The sequence below is a fragment of the Bufo gargarizans genome, chromosome 3 (genome assembly GCF_014858855.1).
Source record: "Bufo gargarizans isolate SCDJY-AF-19 chromosome 3, ASM1485885v1, whole genome shotgun sequence".
NCBI classification, from domain to species: Eukaryota; Metazoa; Chordata; class Amphibia; order Anura; family Bufonidae; genus Bufo; species Bufo gargarizans.
In genome coordinates, this window is record NC_058082.1 from 565,211,703 (window position 1) to 565,231,397 (window position 19,695).

Consider the following 19,695-nt stretch of genomic DNA (forward strand, 5'->3'; position numbering starts at 1 on the left):
ACTTACTGCATCCACATAAGGGCCTCCCCATAGTGCCCCACTGAGCAACTTAACCGCAACCCCCTCTCCCACAGATAGTCAAGACCACCCCCTACTCACTCAGTAGTCATGCCTTTTTAGTCCCCCCACACAGTAGTTTTTCCCCCTTAGTCCATTCTTACAGTAATGCTCCCCCTTAATGCCCCCATACATTAGTACTCCTCCTAATATGTGATGGCCCCAAGTGGTGTAAATAGAATAACAATCAGTAATACTCGCCTATCCCCGTTCTCCCGATGACCGGAGCACATCCCGCTCTCCCTAGCTGGCGCCATGCACCTGGTGGGATGAGTAGACGAGGACAGGCCGGGGATGATCCTCAGGCCATGTGCTTTTCTACTCAGTTCAACAGGCAATGTCTCCGCAACACACCTGCTGGAGGGAACACGGCCAAGGGATGAGGCCCAGGCCGTAATGGATAACAGGCGTTATTACTGTGTGTGTACTGCAGAAGGAGGGCCACTTTCGTAACTCCAAAATGGAGGACGTCACACCCCCAAAAGGAGGACATCACACCGTCAGTGGGTGACAACAGGACAAACAAAAAAGGAAGCTATAGGGTACCTGCACACGTAACGGAATATGCGCAGAGCAGTACAAAGTGTACGGGATTACACAAACCTCATGCACACTTTGTGGATGTTTTCCTCCGCATGTCAGTTATGTTTGCGGTTTTAGCTGCGCATTTAACCCTTTTCTAATTAAGGTGGAAAGCTAAATTACACTAGAAATCAAGATAAATCATTGCTTTACTCACCGACCATGCGGCCTCCTTGTGATAATCGACACCTTTCCTCGCTGCCTCCAAGAGATTGCTATTCGACATTACAGGGAAGAGATATAAGATGGGAGGACTACAACTCCAAGCAAGTTCATGCTATTATGTAATATCAGAGGACATTACAGGACGAGGTATAAAAGGAGGGAACTACAACTCCAAGCATATCCAGGTTGTTAATATGTGATATCAGAGGACATTACAGGGAGGAAGTATAGGAGGAGAGGACTACAACTCCTAGCATGCCCAGGCTATTATGTGATATCAAAGGGCATTACTAGGAGAAAGCATAGAAGGAGAAAACTACAACTCCCAGCATGTCCAGGCTGTTATTATTTGATATCAGAGAACATTACAGAAGAAGATATGAGGAGAGAGCTACAACTCCCAGCATGTCCAGGCTATTTGATTACAGAGAACATTACAGGGGGGGGGGGGGGGGAGGGGAGAGCTACAACTCACAGCATGTCCAGGCTATTTGATTACAGAGAACATTACAGGGGGGGGGGGATGAGGGGAGAGCTACAACTCCCAGCATGTCCAGGCTATTATGTGATATCAAAGGACATTACAGGAGGAGGTGTAAAAGGAGGGAACTACAACTCCAAGCATGCTGAGGCCGTTATTATGTGATATTAGAGGACATTACAGGGAGGAGGAATAAGATAAAGGAACCACAACTCCCAGCATGTCGAGGCCGTTATTATGTGATATAAGAGGAAATGATGCTTCTTGATTTTCTTCTCCACACAAAGCTGGGTCTCCTCATGTCACAGGACGTCATCACTTGCGGCATAAAAGAAATTGCTAATTTTGTCGCACGCCACATCATTGTGCAGCAAAATTTGTGCCAATCTTAAGAAGTGGCGAGAAAAGGGGGCTAGGAGGGGGCGTCGCTGCACATCCGCCGCATTTATCTTCATTCGCCCCAGTTTTCTGCCATTAATAAAGACAGGAATCTATGGCGGCAAGGAGGCTTCCGTAGATTTTATACAGCCTCTCGGAGGATGCGGCAAATTCCCCTACATAAATTTGGCGCAACCTCTGGCGCCGCAAAATGGAATCAAGACCGGCGTGGAAAACACTGTTCTTTATAAATGTCCCCCTCTGTCTGCAAGTCTGACCCCAAATACTGCTAAGGAGGCCAGAAAACTCTGACTGCATCTCTGCTTGTGTGTGATACATGTCTCTGTAACGTCCATGGACTACAACTCCCAGCATCCCCTCCTAGCAGTGGCATCTACTTCTATGAGTCTGCAGATATCTCAGGCTTGGGCAGGTTTTCTTTCCCCGAAGAGACCATAGTTTCAGTTTTGTTTCTTTGCAATGATGAAATCCCCCCTCCCATCACTGTTTCCAGTCCTGGTACATAAAGCTCCTTCATGATCTCACTTCTCCATTCTCCTCGGCTGCAGCAGCGTGACTCACAGACCGAGCTCTGAACACCGGCAGGTAAGACGGAGTATATTCTATCCTGGGGCGTGAAGCGAGCACGTGTGGACATAACTACTGTGACAAGGCCATAGGCGTGCGCAGCCTATTGCTTATATACACATATACACACACACATATATATATATACACAAATACACTCTGCATACATACAGACCCGCACTATCAATATAATGAAGGGAGAAGAAATTATTTTTAAACTCACCCGAATTTTTCGCCCTATAAGACGCTCCAGGCCCATAGGTTTTAGAGGGGGGCAATTAAAAAAAAAAAACATTTTTCATTACACCTGACTGAGGTCAGACCACCAATGCTAATCAGACCTCAGCTGACAGCCCCAATAAGATCCACAATGTTAATAAGACCCCAATAAGACCTCAGATCAGAGCCCAATGTGAATGACCCCCAATCAGAGCCCCAGTGCCTCATATCAGCCCCCAGTGCCCCTCTTCAGCCCCCCACTGCCTCATATCAGCCCCCAGTGCCTCATATCAGCCCCCAGTGCCCCTCTTCAGCCCCCAGCAGCCTCTCTTCAGCCCCCAGTGCCTCATATCAGCCCCCAATGCCCCTCGTCAGCCCCCAGCAGCCTCTCTTCAGCCCCCAGTGCCTCATATAAGCCCCCAGTGCCTCATATCAGCCCCCAATGCCCCTCTTCAGCCCCCAGTGCCCCTCTTCAGCCCCCAGCAGCCTCTCTTCAGCCCCCAGTGCCTCATATCAGCCCCCAGTGCCTCTTATCAGCCCCCAGTGCCCCTCTTCAGCCCCCAGTGCCTCATATCAGCCCCCAGTGCCCCTCGTGAGCCCCCAGCAGCCTCTCTTCAGCCCCCAGTGCCTCATATCAGCCCCCAGTGCCCCTCTTCAGCACCCCAGTACCCCTCTTCAGCCCCCCAGTCCCTCATATCAGCCCCAATGCCTATCTGAGCATAACTACTTTGAAGGGGGCACATCTGGGCATGGCAACTGTGAAGGGGGTACATCTGGACATAACTGTTGTGAAGGGGGAACATGTGAGCATTGCTACTGTGAAGGGGGCATATGTAGGCATCACTACTGTGAGGGACACAATGTTGGCATTACTACTGTGAAGGGGGCACATGCAGGAATATATACTGTGAGGAGCACATATGGGCATAACTACTGTGAGCGGCCTAACTAGTGAAAAGAGGGCACAGTGTGGGCATTACTACTGTGTGCTGGCACAAAGGCGGAATGATTACTATGTGGGTCATTAAGGGGACTGAATGTGAATAGTTTGGATGCTTAGGACGAAGTTAGAGGAGCGGTCTAGCATGAAACATATATTGTCCCTCTTTGCCATTTTCAAAAGTCGAGAGGTACTGTATGCCGCTTTGCTTTATGAAGGGTTAACAAATCATACAAATAACCAGTAATAATTTGGAGGATCTCACACATAAAACCTCAAGCTCCTATGTCCATAAATCATAACGATAATGACCAAACACTTAAATCTACCCGGCCATTAAGCTTGGTGACTCAACCCTCTAAAAGGCATGCGCTGTAAGGAAAATAATTCTAATTTTGGGCGGGAAGGGTGGGGCTCTTGGTTATTTGGAGTTACAGGGTCGGACTGGGCCCATCAGAGGAAATTATTCTCGGGGCCCAACCCCGATATCATCAGTAAAGTCTAATAGGTTTTGATTCGATGAAATACACCCTAGCTGCAAGTGATTATCTCCAAAAGCAGCCAAATGTTTTTTTTTCTCCTGGATCTTTGGGGCCCACGAAGGTATCAGGCCCTGGACCCACCGGAGGATCTTCTGCTACTCTGGTGGGCCAGTCCTTGCTGCTTAGGTAACTGGACACCTCTGTGGAGAATCAGGTATCCTTTATAGCTTAGATTTCCTGCTGGAAAACCTGTTTGTACAATCGGGACAGGATGTCCACCTTCAGGAGAACATTCCAGGAAACCCTTGTGCATTCAGGGCATGGGCAGTTAACCCGTTCATGACCATGTGAAATACAAAATGAGTTTAAGTACAAATAGACATCCTTATTTATAACTGTATAGTTGAATATTAATAAATAAACCCAGGGGAGTGAAGAAAGCGGAAAAGAACAAGAAGAGAACAGAGGCACAATAATCCCATGAGCCTCCATATTTGCCAAATGGCAACAGGAGACGTTCATGTGTTTTCCAGTGAGATCAAGGATTATAAGACTAAAAAGACGAGGCATGAACTTAAAGGGGTTATCCAAGACTTTGATAGTGATGACCAGTCCCCGGGATAGGTCATCAATATTAGATTGACGGGAGCCCAACACCCGACAACCCACAAAAATAAAATAAAATCTATACAGAGAGGGTGGCAGCCTGGCAGGGGCTGTGCCATACTGGGGGCACCTGGCAGTGGCCCTATGAACTGAATTTAGAAAGGGGGGGCCGCACCAGCCATATAAGAGGGGGCCACAAAAAAATATAATCTATACAGAGTGAGAGGGGGGCAGGGGCAGCCAATCATTCAATTATATACAGGGGTCAAAATTAAATATATATAGTCTGGGTGGGGGCCAAATCAAATATATATAGTCTGGGTGGGGGCCAAATCAAATATATATAGTCTGGGTGGGGGCCAAGTGAAATATATATAGTCTGGGTGGGGGCCAAATGAAATATATATAGTCTGGGTGGGGGCCAAATGAAATATATATATAGTCTGGGTGGGGTCCAAATGAAATATATACAATCTGGGTGGGGGCCAAATGAAATATATACAATCTGGGTGGGGGCCAAGTGAAATATATATAGTCTTGGTGGGGGCCAAATGAAATATATATAGTCTGGGTGAAGGCCAAATGAAATATATATAGTCTGGGTGGGGGACAAATGAAATATATATAGTCTGGGTGGGGGCCGAATGAAATATATATAGTCTGGGTGGGGTACAAATGAAATATATATAGTCTGGGTGGGGGCCGAATGAAATATATATAGTCTGGGTGGGGGCCGAATGAAATATATATAGTCTGGGTGGGGGCCAAATGAAATATATATAGTCTGGGTGGGGTACAAATGAAATATATATAGTCTGGGTGGGGGCCAAATGAAATATATACAATCTGGGTGGGGGCCAAATGAAATATATACAATCTGGGTGGGGGCCAAGTGAAATATATATAGTCTTGGTGGGGGCCAAATGAAATATATATAGTCTGGGTGAAGGCCAAATGAAATATATATAGTCTGGGTGGGGGACAAATGAAATATATATAGTCTGGGTGGGGGCCGAATGAAATATATATAGTCTGGGTGGGGGCCGAATGAAATATATATAGTCTGGGTGGGGTACAAATGAAATATATATAGTCTGGGTGGGGGCCGAATGAAATATATATAGTCTGGGTGGGGGCCGAATGAAATATATATAGTCTGGGTGGGGGCCAAATGAAATATATATAGTCTGGGTAGGGGCCGAATAAAATATATATAGTCTGGGTGGGGGACAAATGAAATATATATAGTCTGGGTGGGGGCCGAATAAAAAATATATAGTCTGGGTGGGGGCCGAATAAAATATATATAGTCTGGGTGGGGGACAAATGAAATATATATAGTCTGGGTGGGGGCCAAATAAAATATATATAGTCTGGGTGGGGGCCAAATCAAATATATATAGTCTGGCTGGGGGCCAAATCAAATATATATAGTCTGGGTGGGGGCCAAATGAAATATATATAGTCTGGGTGGGGGCCGAATGAAATATATATAGTCTGGGTGGGGGCCAAATGAAATATATACAGTCTGGGTGAAGGCCGAATGAAATATATATAGTCTGGGTGGGGTACAAATGAAATATATATAGTCTGGGTGGGGGCCGAATGAAATATATATAGTCTGGGTGGGGTACAAATGAAATATATATAGTCTGGGTGGGGGCCGAATGAAATATATATAGTCTGGGTGGGGTACAAATGAAATATATATAGTCTGCGTGGGGGCCAAATGAAATATATACAGTCTGGGTGGGGGCCGAATGAAATATATATAGTCTGCGTGGGGGCCAAATGAAATATATATAGTCTGGGTGGGGGCCAAATGAAATATATACAATCTGGGTGGGGGCCAAATGAAATATATATAGTCTGGGTGGGTGCCAAATAAAATATATATAGTCTGGGTGGGGGCCAAATCAAATATATATAGTCTGGCTGGGGGCCAAATCAAATATATATAGTCTGGGTGGGGGCCGAATGAAATATATATAGTCTGGGTGGGGGACAAATGAAATATATATAGTCTGGGTGGGGGCCAAATGAAATATATATAGTCTGGTTGGGGGCCAAATGAAATATATATAGCCTGGGTGGGGGACAAATGAAATATATATAGTCTGGGTGGGGGCCAAATGAAATATATATAGTCTGGGTGGGGGCCAAATGAAATATATATAGTCTGGGTGGGGGCCAAATGAAATATATATAGTCTGGGTGGGGGCCGAATGAAATATATATATAGTCTGGGTGGGGGCCGAATGAAATATATATATAGTCTGGGTGGGTGCCAAATCAAATATATACAGTCTGGGTGGGGGCCAAATGAAATATATATAGTCTGGGTGGGTGCCAAATGAAATATATATAGTCTGGGTGGGGGCCAAATCAAATATATATAGTCTGGGTGGGGGCCAAATGAAATATATATAGTCTGGGTGGGGGACAAATGAAATATATATAGTCTGGGTGGGGGCCAAATGAAATATATACAGTCTGGGTGGGGGCCAAATTAAATATATACAGTCTGGGTGAAGGCCGAATGAAATATATATAGTCTGGGTGGGGGCCGAATGAAATATATATAGTCTGGGTGGAGTACAAATGAAATATATATAGTCTGGGTGGGGGCCAAATCAAATATATATAGTCTGGCTGGGGGCCAAATCAAATATATATAGTCTGGGTGGGGGCCAAATGAAATATATATAGCCTGGGTGGGGGCCGAATGAAATATATATAGTCTGGGTGGGGGCCAAATGAAATATATATAGTCTGGGTGGGGGCCAAATGAAATATATATAGTCTGGGTGGGGGCCAAATGAAATATATATAGTCTGGGTGGGGGCCAAATGAAATATATATAGTCTGGGTGGGGGCCAAATGAAATATATATAGTCTGGGTGGGGGCCGAATGAAATATATATAGTCTGGGTCGGTGCCGAATGAAATATATATAGTCTGGGTGGGGGCAGAATGAAATATATATAGTCTGGGTGGGGGCCAAATCAAATATATATAGTCTGGGTGGGGGCCAAATGAAATATATATAGTCTGGGTGGGGGCCGAATGAAATATATAAAGTCTGGGTGGAGTACAAATGAAATATATATAGTCTGGGTGGGGGCCGAATGAAATATATATAGTCTGGGTGGGGGCCGAATGAAATATATATAGTCTGGGTGGGGGACAAATGAAATATATATAGTCTTGGTGGGGGCCAAATGAAATATATATAGTCTAGGTGGGGGCCAAATGAAATATATACAGTCTGGGTGGGGGCCAAATGAAATGTATACAGTCTGGGTGGGGGCCAAGTGAAATATATATAGTCTGGGTGGGGGCCAAATAAAATATATACAGTCTGGGTGGGGGTCAAGTGAAATATATATAGTCTGGGTGGGGGCCAAATTTTATATATACAGAGCGAGCGGCGGGGGGGGGGGGGGGGCAGGGTAATGGGGTTGCGGGTTAATGGGGATGGGGGCCCCAATCCAAAGTTTGCCCTGGGCCCATAGACCTCTAGTTATGCTAGTGGTCCCAGCCCTCCTGGGACCACGGGACACCCGCTGAAATCTGGGACCTACCAGATCCGAGATGGTTTGGAGATATAGCTGAGCTGCTCAGAGCTTTCTAATACCCAGCACAGCCACTATTTATGGCTCTGTAGCCAGTGGCAGGGCCCTTCAATCAGCCGATCAGTGGAGGAGCCAAGAGTCTGATATAGATGCCTGGGATGAAAGATAAACCATAAGTTTTGTATCATAGGAAATATGTGCCACAAGCAGAGGAGCAGAGTGGAGGATGGGAGTAGTAGTGGCTCTGGCTGCAATAATTATTCACAGTGGCAATCCTCACACAGATGCTCCCTAGAGCCAGGGAAGTGATAGGAGGGTGCACCCTTTCTTCCCTTGGGGCACACCCCGATGTTGGGGCTCCTGCCTGATGGTAATTAGGGTACATTGGTGTTATGAGTGTTGTAGAGGTGCAAGCCATGAGTTGTAGGTGCTGTGACCAGTGTCTCTGCTAAAATGAGGAAAAGGGATAAAAACACAGTTGCAAAATATTTACAGTGAAAATCCAACCAGATTGCAATGTATGGATATAGGCCAGAATAGGGGTTGTAGTACTCTACAGTTGACAATATTACTCTTGCAATGGTGACTATAACTCCCAGCTGAGGGGAACAAAATTAAGATATGGTGGGCCAGATTATGTCCAAGTGTGAAGGATGTTTTAACAATGTCCTTCTCATTGCACTAAAGTCTCAGCTTTAAACAGCCAATACCTTACTGACTGACTCCATTGATCGGCCATGCCGATTCTGGACCTTCTAGTTCTTTTCTTTCTGATTGCCTGGAGTACTGTGTAGTAGAGATGGTTTCCTCTTTGTGGATTTCTCAGGGATAGTGGTTCTCTGGGGTGAAGGACTAGTTCTCTGAGAAGTGAGCACATCTAGCTTCTGTCCCTTTCTCAGATAGAAACTGACTGAGCTAGGGGGGACCTAAGTCCAACACCTAGCTTCCTACAGGGGCATAGTCAGGTTAATTAGCCCTGACTAATCCACATAACACTATTCAAGGGCATAAAAAAACATTAGAACATTACATTATGCAACAAAAACAATTTGCACGCACCCTATTCTGGGGTACTGCACATTTAAAAGCTAAACACCGTCCAAATGCTAAAAAGTCACAATAGAAACAAATGGGGTCATTTATCAAACTGGTGTAAAGTAGAAGTGGCTTAGTTGCCTATAGCAACCAATCAGATTCCACCTTTTATTTTCCAAAGGAGGTGTCAAAAATTAAAGGTGGAATCTGATTGGTTGCTATGGGCAACTAAACCACTTCTGCTTTACACCAGTTTGATAAATGACCCCAAAAGTTTTATTGTGCTTTCCCGGCTAATGGATTCCCAACTAGAATCCATCTTAATTGCATTCTCTGTTCTGTTATACCTTATGGTGTATAACTATTTGGTTTTAAGAAGTTATCTGTGGCTGTAATTTCCATATGCTTTTCATCCTGTAACGCCTCCTCTTCTGTGAGCTCATAGTCCGTGTCCAGCAGTGCTTTCCTGAGTTGGACAGAGGATTTTCTGTTCACCTCTATGTCATTTCTCAAGGTACATTCAGTAAATTACTTAAAGACATATCTATTTCATCTCCCTCACTGGAATTCTACATGCAACTGATGTCTCTAGGGGAATGAGTATAGCCAGTTCCATTGTTTGTCCAAGAGACTGCCACTCACACTCTTCAGACACTTCTCTCATGTACATACCGGTAAGTGGCAGAATATCTACCACTCAACAGAACTAATTAGCTGACCCGATGGTCTGTAGTTCCAAGTCCAATCCACTTAACTGAATCTCTATTTCCGTACACGCTGTAGAATGTATTGTCTCCAATGAGGCTATTTAAAGATGGCCTCAGTTGTCGCGAGACTATATTAGTCATGCTGAATAAGAAATGAATACAGTGTCTCACCCGTCGTAATGTCTGGGTCTAGGTGCTCTGTTAAAGGCTTACCCTGTAGCTGCTCAATATAAAAGATAATTACAGTGTATAATAATGTATTAACAGGCACTCTACCATCTGGGATTGCATCAAGGTTCAATGATTTAATAATATATTTCTCAAATCAAAATACATAAACATAAAATCAGTACAATAAAAAATGAATACTGTAATAAATTGTAGGTGCGTCTTGTATGCCCCTATATGCAGCATGTTAGATCTGTGACATATAGAGAAACAATATTGAGGATCCACTCCAGATTTCCAATTATACCTCATTGAGAGGTCCTGTCCCACACAAACGATAGAGTTTAAATAGTACATCCAATGGATTGCATATGGGACCACTGATGAAGGAGCATGCAAGCTCCGAAACGCGTTTGGTGACATTTGATGCAATCCAAAAGGACCCCCTAAAGATTACAGCCGAGGCTCACAACTGTAAATTTGATCGAAGCAAGTGATCATCCTATCCGGTTAAGAAAGCAGCGCCAGGTGCGGCCCTCGGCAATGAGCCTGCCATACCGACATGTCGATCAACAAGTGGGACCCACGTGGGACGCCAAGCCAAGAGGAAGCATAACGCTCAGACACATCGCTCAGCATATGGGGACCCTGCTTAATAACAGGAGTTACCGCATATACAGCCTGCATATCTTGTGAAAACGACAGCGGGGTAATAAGAGCTGCTAGCAGCAAAAATAAAGCTCTCTATATATACATATACTGTATACTTCTGAACATTAAATAACCAATAAACAGATACTGCATATCAGTTCAATATATAAAATTAATGATTCATATACGGAATTAACAAATACTAATCATTGGGATCATTGACCAAACATAATCTTGAACATTGATTAAATATTCCAATCATGATCAACTAATACCACTCATACCAACTACTCTTTTTCACACCAGGAACTATATATTTTTTATTTTTTAATAATCATGTTTAACCACTTCCCATCTGGGCCATTTGCCCCCTTCCTGACCAGGCCTAATTTAGCAAATCTGACATATCTCACTTTATGTGGTAATAACTTTGGAACGCTTTTACTTATCCAAGTCATTCAGAGAATGTTTTCTCGTGACACATTGTACTTCATGCTAGTCATAAATTTGAGTCAATATATTTCACCTTTATTTATGAAAAAATCCCAAATTTACCAAAAATTACGAAAAATTCGCAATTTTCTAAATGTCAATTTCTCTGCTTTTAAAACAGAAAGTGATACCTCATAAAATATTTATTACTTAACCTTCCCCATATGTCTACTTTATGTTGGCATCATTTTGGAAATGTCATTTTATTTTTTGGTGACGTTAGAAGGCTTAGAAGTTTAGAAGCAATTCTTAAAATTTTTAAGAAAATTGCCAAAACCCACTTTTTAAGGACCAGTTCAGGTCTGAAGTCACTTTCTGGGGCCTACATAGTGGATACCCCCATAAATGACCCCATTGTAGAAACTACACACCTTAAGTTACTTAAAACTGATTTTACTAACTTTGTTAACCCTTTAGGCGCTCCACAAGAATTAAAGGAAAATGGAGATCAAATTTTTAAATTTCACTTTTTTGGCAGATTTTCCATTTTAATCCAATTTTTTCTTTAACACATAGATGGTTAACAGCCAAACAAAACTCAATATTTATTACCCAGATTCTGCGGTTTACAGAAACACCCCACATGTGGTCATAAACTGCTGTATTAGCACACGGCAGGGCACAGAAGAAAAGAAGTGCCACATGGTTTTTAGATGCCATGTCCCGTTTGAAGCCCCTCTGATGCACCCTTACAGTAGAAACTCCCAAGAAGTGACCCCATTTTGGAAACTAGGGGATAAGGTGCCAGTTGTATTAGTACTGTTTTTGGGTACATATTATTTTTTGATCATTCATTATAACACGTTATGGGGCAAGGTGACAAAAAAATTGGTTGTTTTAGCACAGTTTTTATTTATTTATTTTTACAGCGTTCACCTGAGGAGTTCGATAAAATGACATTTTTATAGAGCAGATCGTTACGGACGTGGCGATACCTAATAAGTATACTTTTTGTTATTTAAGTTTCACACAATAGTAGCATTTTTGAAACAAGAAAATTATGTTTTAATGTGTCCATGTTCTGAGAGCTATAGTTTTTTTTTATTTTTTTAAAGATTTTCTTATGTAGGGGCTCATTTTTTGCTGGATGAGGTGACCGTTTTATTGGTACCATTTTGTTGGACATAAGCCTTTTTGATCACTTGGTGTTGCACTTTTTGTGATGTAAGGTGACAAAAATGGCTTTTTTTCACACAGTTTTTTTTTTTTTTTACGGTGTTCACCCGAGAGGTTAGGTCATGTGATATTTTTATAGAGCTGTTTATTACGGACGCGGGGATACCTAATATGTATACTTTTTTAAATTTATTTCACCATTTTTATTTTATTTTTACCATTTTGTGGGACATACGCCTTTTTGATCACTTTTTTTTTAACACTTTATTTTTTTATTTTACACTTTGTGTCCCCCATAAGGTCATACAAGACCTCTGGGGGACATTTACTTCATTTTTTTAACATTTTTTTTTCACTGTTGATTTCTGCTGTAACTGGGGCTGACATAGTAGCCCCAGTTACAGGAAAAATACACCCCCCAGAGAGGCTGTACAGCGCAATACAGCGCTGTACAGCCTCAGTGCAGGGCTGATCGAGGTCTGTGAAAGACCTCACACAGATCCTGCACTCTCCAGTCCCGGCGATCACATGACCGCCAGGCCGGAACAGGAAGCGCACAGAGCTCGGTGAGCGCTGTGTTTACAGCGATCTAGAAGGCAGGGACACCTGGGAACTGTCCCTGCCTTCTCTAAGGGTTGCCCTGCTGTCACTGACAGCGGGCAACCCGATCAGCAGCTGCACGATTAGCGTGCAGCTGCGATCTCTGAAAGGACATTTTAAAACGTCCATTAGGAGATAGAGAACCACCTCCCGGACGTTTATAGTCTATGGGCGGACGCCGGCAGGTGGTTAAATAAGGATCCAAAGTCTACAAGATCTCAATCATGAACTAATGTTTACAAAAAGGAGAACATATATCGGATAGTCCATCATCTATTTATGAGAAATACGAATTTTTGCTATTAACGTGGACATATTTTTTAACTTTAAATTTTTTATTGTATTATGTATTTTGATTTGAGGGATATATTATTAAAGCAATGAACCTTGATGCAGTCCCAGATGGTAGAGTGCCTGTTGATACATTGTTATAATATTAGTCATGTGCATGCGCTGTTACTGTGAATGGTGGCACATGCATAAATATATTTCATAACGAATTTGAACCTGGTTTTATTAATGGTTGTGGCGCGCACCACTAATTCAGGTTTGGATTCGTTATAAAATCTATCAATGCATGTGTCACTGCTCACAGTCTTGCGATAACGGTGGCCATCTTTAAACAGCCTCATCTGAGCCAATACATTTTACAGTGTGTACGGACAGGGATTCAGTTATAGAGATGAACAAATCAGGTTCGTCCAAAGCAGGACAAACCCAATTCCCTCATCACTAGTTCTGATCCATAATACACATATAGTGCACAATCACTGTTCTGTCCCCACATGAAGGCGAATGAAGGTGTAACTGATAATGACCTTGTGACTGTCCTACCTTCGTATCCAAGCAGTGGAGCAGACCGGACCGGCAGATGCTCAGGTTAGATGGACCCAGACGTAGACATGAGGATGCAGTCAAACGTGGGTTTATTTGATCCAGAGCAGTGACATACAGTGATGCAATACAGGAATGCAGTAGATGCTGTGATGTGGATGTCTTTCCTGAGGGTAACTGCTGAGGCAACTGCTGGTCAAAAACTGATGCCTTCACAAGCCAAGATGTGAGTCTCCAGTCACAAGGAGTGCAGCACTGAAAATGGCTACAGGAAGTGACAAGGACCAAGGCTGCTAAAAACACGCCCATCCGAGAAAAACTTTATAGACAAGAAACAAGGCGTGCAGCATACAAATTCCGGCCAGCAGATGGCAGCAGAGAAACAATACATAGAAACAACATAGTAAAAGGAGGTATAATAATACAGTGCAGGAATTCAATTTGAAAAGAACAGCACACTCCCCGTCTGAAATTCACTTTGGGGATTTCACTATGACGAATGTCCATAAAATATAAAACAACCTGTAAAAAGAAACATGTTAAAATGCAAAACATAGATAGTCCTGTTTTCCAACTTGGAATGGAGAAGATCTGCGAAGCTAGATACCATCCTGTTCACCCGTCAGGGACGTTCTCGATGGGTCTCATCCAACTGGAGAAACGTTCAAAGCACTGACAACCGAAGCTGGCGGTTTGCTTAGTTCCAGTGACTAATGCACTAACTTCAATGCAGATTTCTGGATCATTATCCGGTTCCTGGATGCTGAAAGCTTCCTGTACACATTTGTCCGCCTCTCCAAGCAGAAACTCTGGACCTGTAAGCCAAGTAGAGTTAGTAAAGGAACCTATAGACATAGGTCTAGTGGCGTGATCTGCTGGATTAAGTTCGGATGGTACGTACTGCCATTGTTCAGGTTTGGAGGATCTCCTGATTCTCTCTATGCGGTTACTAACGTACACATAAAATCGCTTGGTCCGATTGTGGATGTAACCCAAAACAACTTTACTGTCGGTGTAATACTGGACTTCAGCTATGTCGACACCCAGTTCTTGTTGTATGAAATCCGCAATCTCCACTGCCAACACAGTCCCACAACGTTCCAGTCTGGGAATAGTATGATCGGGCTTAGGGGCTAACTTAGCCTTACCAAAGACAAATCCAACGTGATTCTGGTTGTTGGGTTCTGTCACCTTCAGATAGGCAACCGCTGCGATGGCCTCCGTGGAGGCGTCTGAGAACACATGGAGTTCGTTCTTTATGCTAGAGGAAAGTGAGGTTTTAACATAGCATCTCGGGATGTGGATCTCATCCAAGGCACACAAGGATCGCTTCCAGGCTTTCCATTTTTGCTCTTTCTTGGAGGGAAGTGGGGTATCCCAATCCTTGACTGTTTCAGAGAACTGTCTCAGTAGAGATTTACCTTGTATGGTGATGGGTGCTACGAATCCCAGCGGATCAAATAGGCTGTTTACCACTGATAGGACGCCTCGTTTTGTAAATGGCTTGTCTGCGCAACTTATCTGAAAACCGAAGGAGTCAGCCGAGAGATCCCATCTGAGGCCCAAGCTCCTCTGCACAGGTGGACTGTCCAGTCCCAAGTTAATGTCCTTGAATCCTGGTGCATGATCGCCTGATTCGAAGGCCCTCATAACGGGCAGGCTGTTTGAGGCAATTTTGTGTAGTCTAAGTTTGGCTTGGTACAACATACTTTGAGTCCTTTTGAGCAGATCGATGGCCGCTTCTTCAGTCGGTAGTGATTTGAGTCCATCGTCTACGTAGAAGTCCTTTTCTACAAAGTCTCTGGCGTCTTTACCGTACTCGGATTCTCCCTCTAATGCAGTAGCGCCGAAGGCCGTAAGTTGCCACGGCAGGTGAAGGGCTGTTTCCAAATACGTGTACCCTCATTCGATATTCTGCCATCTCTGCGTTGGTGTCATTATTCTTGTACCACAGAAACCTGAGGAAATTCCGGTGGTCCTCTCTGACCACAAAACAGTGGAACATCTGTTCAATGTCGGCGGTGATGGCAACGAGCTCTTTTCTGAACCTCATCAGCACTCCAACTAGGTTATTCGTCAGATTAGGACCTGTGAGAAGGACATCATTAAGAGATACACCTTGATGTTTGGCACTTGAGTCGAAAATGACCCTAATTTGATTAGGTTTCCGTGGGTGATACACTCCAAATGAAGGCAAGTACCAGCACTCGTCATTCTTCCCTAAGGGTGGAGCTGGTTCTGCATGGTTGTTGCAGAATATTTTGTCGATGAAGGCAACGATGTGTTCTCTCATCTCAGGCTTACTGTTCATGGTACGCTGAAGAGAGTTAAATCTAGACAGAGCTTGTTCTCTATTGTTCGGGAGTCTCACCCTGATAGCTCGGAAGGGTAATGGAGAAACCCAGTGATTGGTTTCGTCTTTAAGGAACTCATTGTCCATTATCTGGATAAATTCTCTGTCCTCTACTGACAAAGCTACTTTATCATCGTCCTTGCTTGTGTGAAAGACTAATCTTCCCAAGTTGTCGGCAAAGAAGGGAGGAATGTTGTCAGGTGGTTGTATGAGGTCTGGAGGCTTCTCTTTCACCTCGTAGTGATGAGGGCAAGGCTTAATGCAAGTTGTGCGTCCATCTCCACGCACGTACGTTTTGAAAGAGTGGACTCTTGGTTGATCCAAGCATACATTTCCTATGACTACCCATCCCAAGTCCAGTCTCTGGGCGTATGGTGCATAGTCGGGACCATTACACTGTTGACGCACCTTGTGTACCCTTAGATTGTCTCTGCCAAGCAGGAGTAGAATCTCGGCGTTGTTGTCCATAGGTGGGATAACGTTGGCTAGGTGCCTTAGGTGTGGATGGTGAAATGCAGCTTCCGGGGTAGGAATTTCATCCCTATGGTTGGGTATTTGATCGCATTCGATCAGCGTTGGTAGAGGTATTTCTGTATTCCCACTGACGGAACAAGCGATGAATCCTTGTGCCCTCCTGCCGCTAGTCTCTATGCGACCCGAGCAGGTGTTTAAGATGTAGGGTTCTGACGGTCCCTTTATTCCAAAGGCTTCAAAGAATTTAGGTCCTGCTAGGGAGCGGTTACTTTGGTCGTCGATGATGGCATACATTTTTACTGCCTTTTCTGGTAGCCCCTCCGGGTAGACCTTGATTAGACATATGCGGGCACAACATTTCTCACTCTGGCCCTCCCCACATACGTCCAAGCATGAGCAGGAAACAGCAGTGGCTGTGTTGGCGTTATTTTGGGGCTCCCCGCCATGACTTGGAGCGGGACTGGTGGTGACAGCAGCCGGTGAATCCCTTGTGAGTGGAGTTGGGTGCATAGCTGAGGCGTGTCTTTCACTATGACACGCCTCACACTTGATAATGGATTTACAGTCCTTAGCCATGTGCTCCAATGAAGCGCAGCACCTGAAACATACCCCAAGCTCGGTGAGGACTTTCTTGCGCTCATGTATGGTTTTGGATCTAAATCCTCTGCATTTGTTCAGTGAGTGTGGTTTTTTATGAATGGGACATTCACGATTGAAGGCCTTGTCTCCTGATGAGGTAGTGTACTGTTTACCAGTGGGTACTGCAGATGATGGTAGGTTAGTCTTTCTAACATTCACGCTGCTCTTAAAGTCTCTGTGTTTATGCACAATACTTTCATACCTTGATGATGGCGTCACTGAAGCTGTAGTATTGAACTCCAGGAAGTCGAGGCTGGGGTCATTCCTCATCTGGGACTGTTCATCGATGAACCTACAGAAATGAATAAATGGGGGAAAGGTGACATCATGCACTCTTTTGTACCTTGAGACTGATGCCGCCCAATTCTCTTGCAGGCTGTATGGTAGCTTCACGACAATTGGGTTCACCCCATGGGCGGTATCCAGGTAGCACAGCCCGGACAGACGAGGATCTCTTTTGGCGAGCTCCAGTTCCATGAGCAAATCACTTAAATCCTGTGGACATCCTTGAGACTGATCTTGGGAACGTTCTGCAGTCTCCTGAATAGTGCCTTCTCTATTGCTTCTGCACTGCCAAAGGTGCGTTCGAGTCTCTGCCAGGCTGCAGCGAGACCTGCTTCTGCTTGTCCTACATAGACAGTTCTAAGGCTCTTGATGCGATTTGTGGAGCCTGGGCCTAGCCAGTTGATCAAGAGGTCGAGCTCCTGCTCTGCGGTTAGGTTGAGGTTGGCGATGGCGGCTTTGAAGGTTGCCTTCCAGGCTCTGTAGCTCTCTGCACGGTCATCAAATTTTGAGAGACTGGTGTTAATTAGCTCTCTGCTCACCATAAACCTGGCAAACTCAGACATATCTGATCTCTCACTGCTTGTTGCCATGACAACTTGTGATGCCCCTGGGGCGTATGGGCTGCATGGCGTGAAAGGGTGAGATGCTTCCGGGTAGAATGATGTTGCTGCAGGGTTGAGCTGTGGTCTAGCCTCTGTAGAATTCTGATGACTGCTGCTTGAGCTGTGGAGGTAAGCCAGGAAACACCTGGTAGCCATCTTGCTGTAATAGCTGTCCTTGAGAGGGCGCATCTGGGCGACTGTTATTGGATTGCTCGGGTGCTGTGGGTGTCACTGGCACTGTGGGTAGAGCTGGCTTGGAGGTTTCAGTGTTATTGGCTTGGACAGTACTGCACACTGGGGGTGGTGCAGATAACTGTTTCAGTACATAGTCGCTGGTCCGATCAACTGGATCGTCTATCTCCTCTGGTGGTAAGCAGACTAAATCAAGGCCTTGGCTCAATGCTTGCTCAAGTAGTCTTACTTTTGCTAATGCAATTTCCTCTTCCCTCTCTGATTCAAGGATCTTTATTCGAGCCTCTGCTTCTGCCCTCTTGGCTTCTGCCCTCTTGGCCGCCGTCTGTGCTTCTGCCCTCGCAAGGACTTCTTTTTCGGTGAAGGAACGCCTCACTTTGGATTGCTCTGCATTTATGCGGGCCTCTAGTAATCTGTCGCTCATGGCAGAGGTTCTAGAGCATGATGATCTGTAGGACCGCGAGGAATGTTTGGATGAATGCGATCTGTGTGATCTTGTTTCTTGCAAATGAGAGATGCGGAGTTCCACTTTATCTTTAGCGTCCAGCACCATGGCGTCTCTTTGTCTGTCTATTGATTCTGCCTTGCACAACTCTGATGGGGCTTCTTCAATATTAGAGTCTTTTAGAAAGGTTATATACCTTGTGGACAGTCTCTTGTATCTTTCATGGGCTGAGTTCAGCCGCCCGATGGCAACTTGTAAGCTGGTGGCATTGCCTGAGGAGGACTTAAGTCCTGATGAGGGAGGAAACTCGTTCCCATAGCTCTTCCAGGTTGTCACATAGCTCATCTTTCCTTGTGTGATAGTTTTCCGTGATCTTTATAGTTGGTTTGAGAGAGCGCCTTGGTCGCGTGACTTGGTCTGCTGGAAGTGTGGGTTCTACCTCCAGCTCTTCATAATGATCAGTATCAGGTTGCATTTGCTTTGTTTCATCACTGGGGAACTGTACGAGGTCATTTTCGGCCATTTTGATTTAAGGTGCGCTGTCTCTTTAAGAAAATGAACTTTCGAATTGGGGGCTGAAAATTGCAGTGCGGCTCAGATGAGGCACCCCGATGAGGTTCCTAAAGTGTTTTGAGTAAATTGCGGGGTTTTGGTTTGAGGGAGGCCCCGCATGCGTGAACAGTTCCTATATCATGCGAGCAAGGGTTAACATAGGATGTAGAAAATGGCTTGGCGAGTAGTGGAGGACTTCCAGGCGAGAGTATATCTTCTGCGGACACGCCGTGCTTCCCCTTGGGCTTGTGGGACGTGCACTGTTGCCGGGCAGATTTGCTGCGAGTGGGCCTGTTGCAGGGGAGGTTCCTGAGTGTGGCACTGGGCTCTGAGGGAACCTGTAGCCGGGCATTGGACTTGAGACGGGTATTTACTGGGGTATAAGGCTTTAAGGCAGTTTTTGACTGTTCTGTCCCCACATGAAGGCGAATGAAGGTGCAACTGATGATAACCTTGTGACTGTCCTACCTTCGTATC

General features: G+C 44.7%; 1 protein-coding gene across 1 annotated transcript in view; it reads left to right on the forward strand.

Moving 5' to 3' along the window:
- Window positions 1–2,188: 2,188 nt before the first annotated feature.
- Window positions 2,189–19,695, forward strand: part of LOC122930706 (interferon-induced GTP-binding protein Mx2-like) — a 50,482-nt gene continuing 32,975 nt past the window's right edge. The window contains exon 1 of the mRNA XM_044284267.1: window positions 2,189–2,269. The gene's annotated coding sequence lies outside the window, so the exon portion shown is untranslated. The remainder of the gene's footprint in view (window positions 2,270–19,695) is intronic.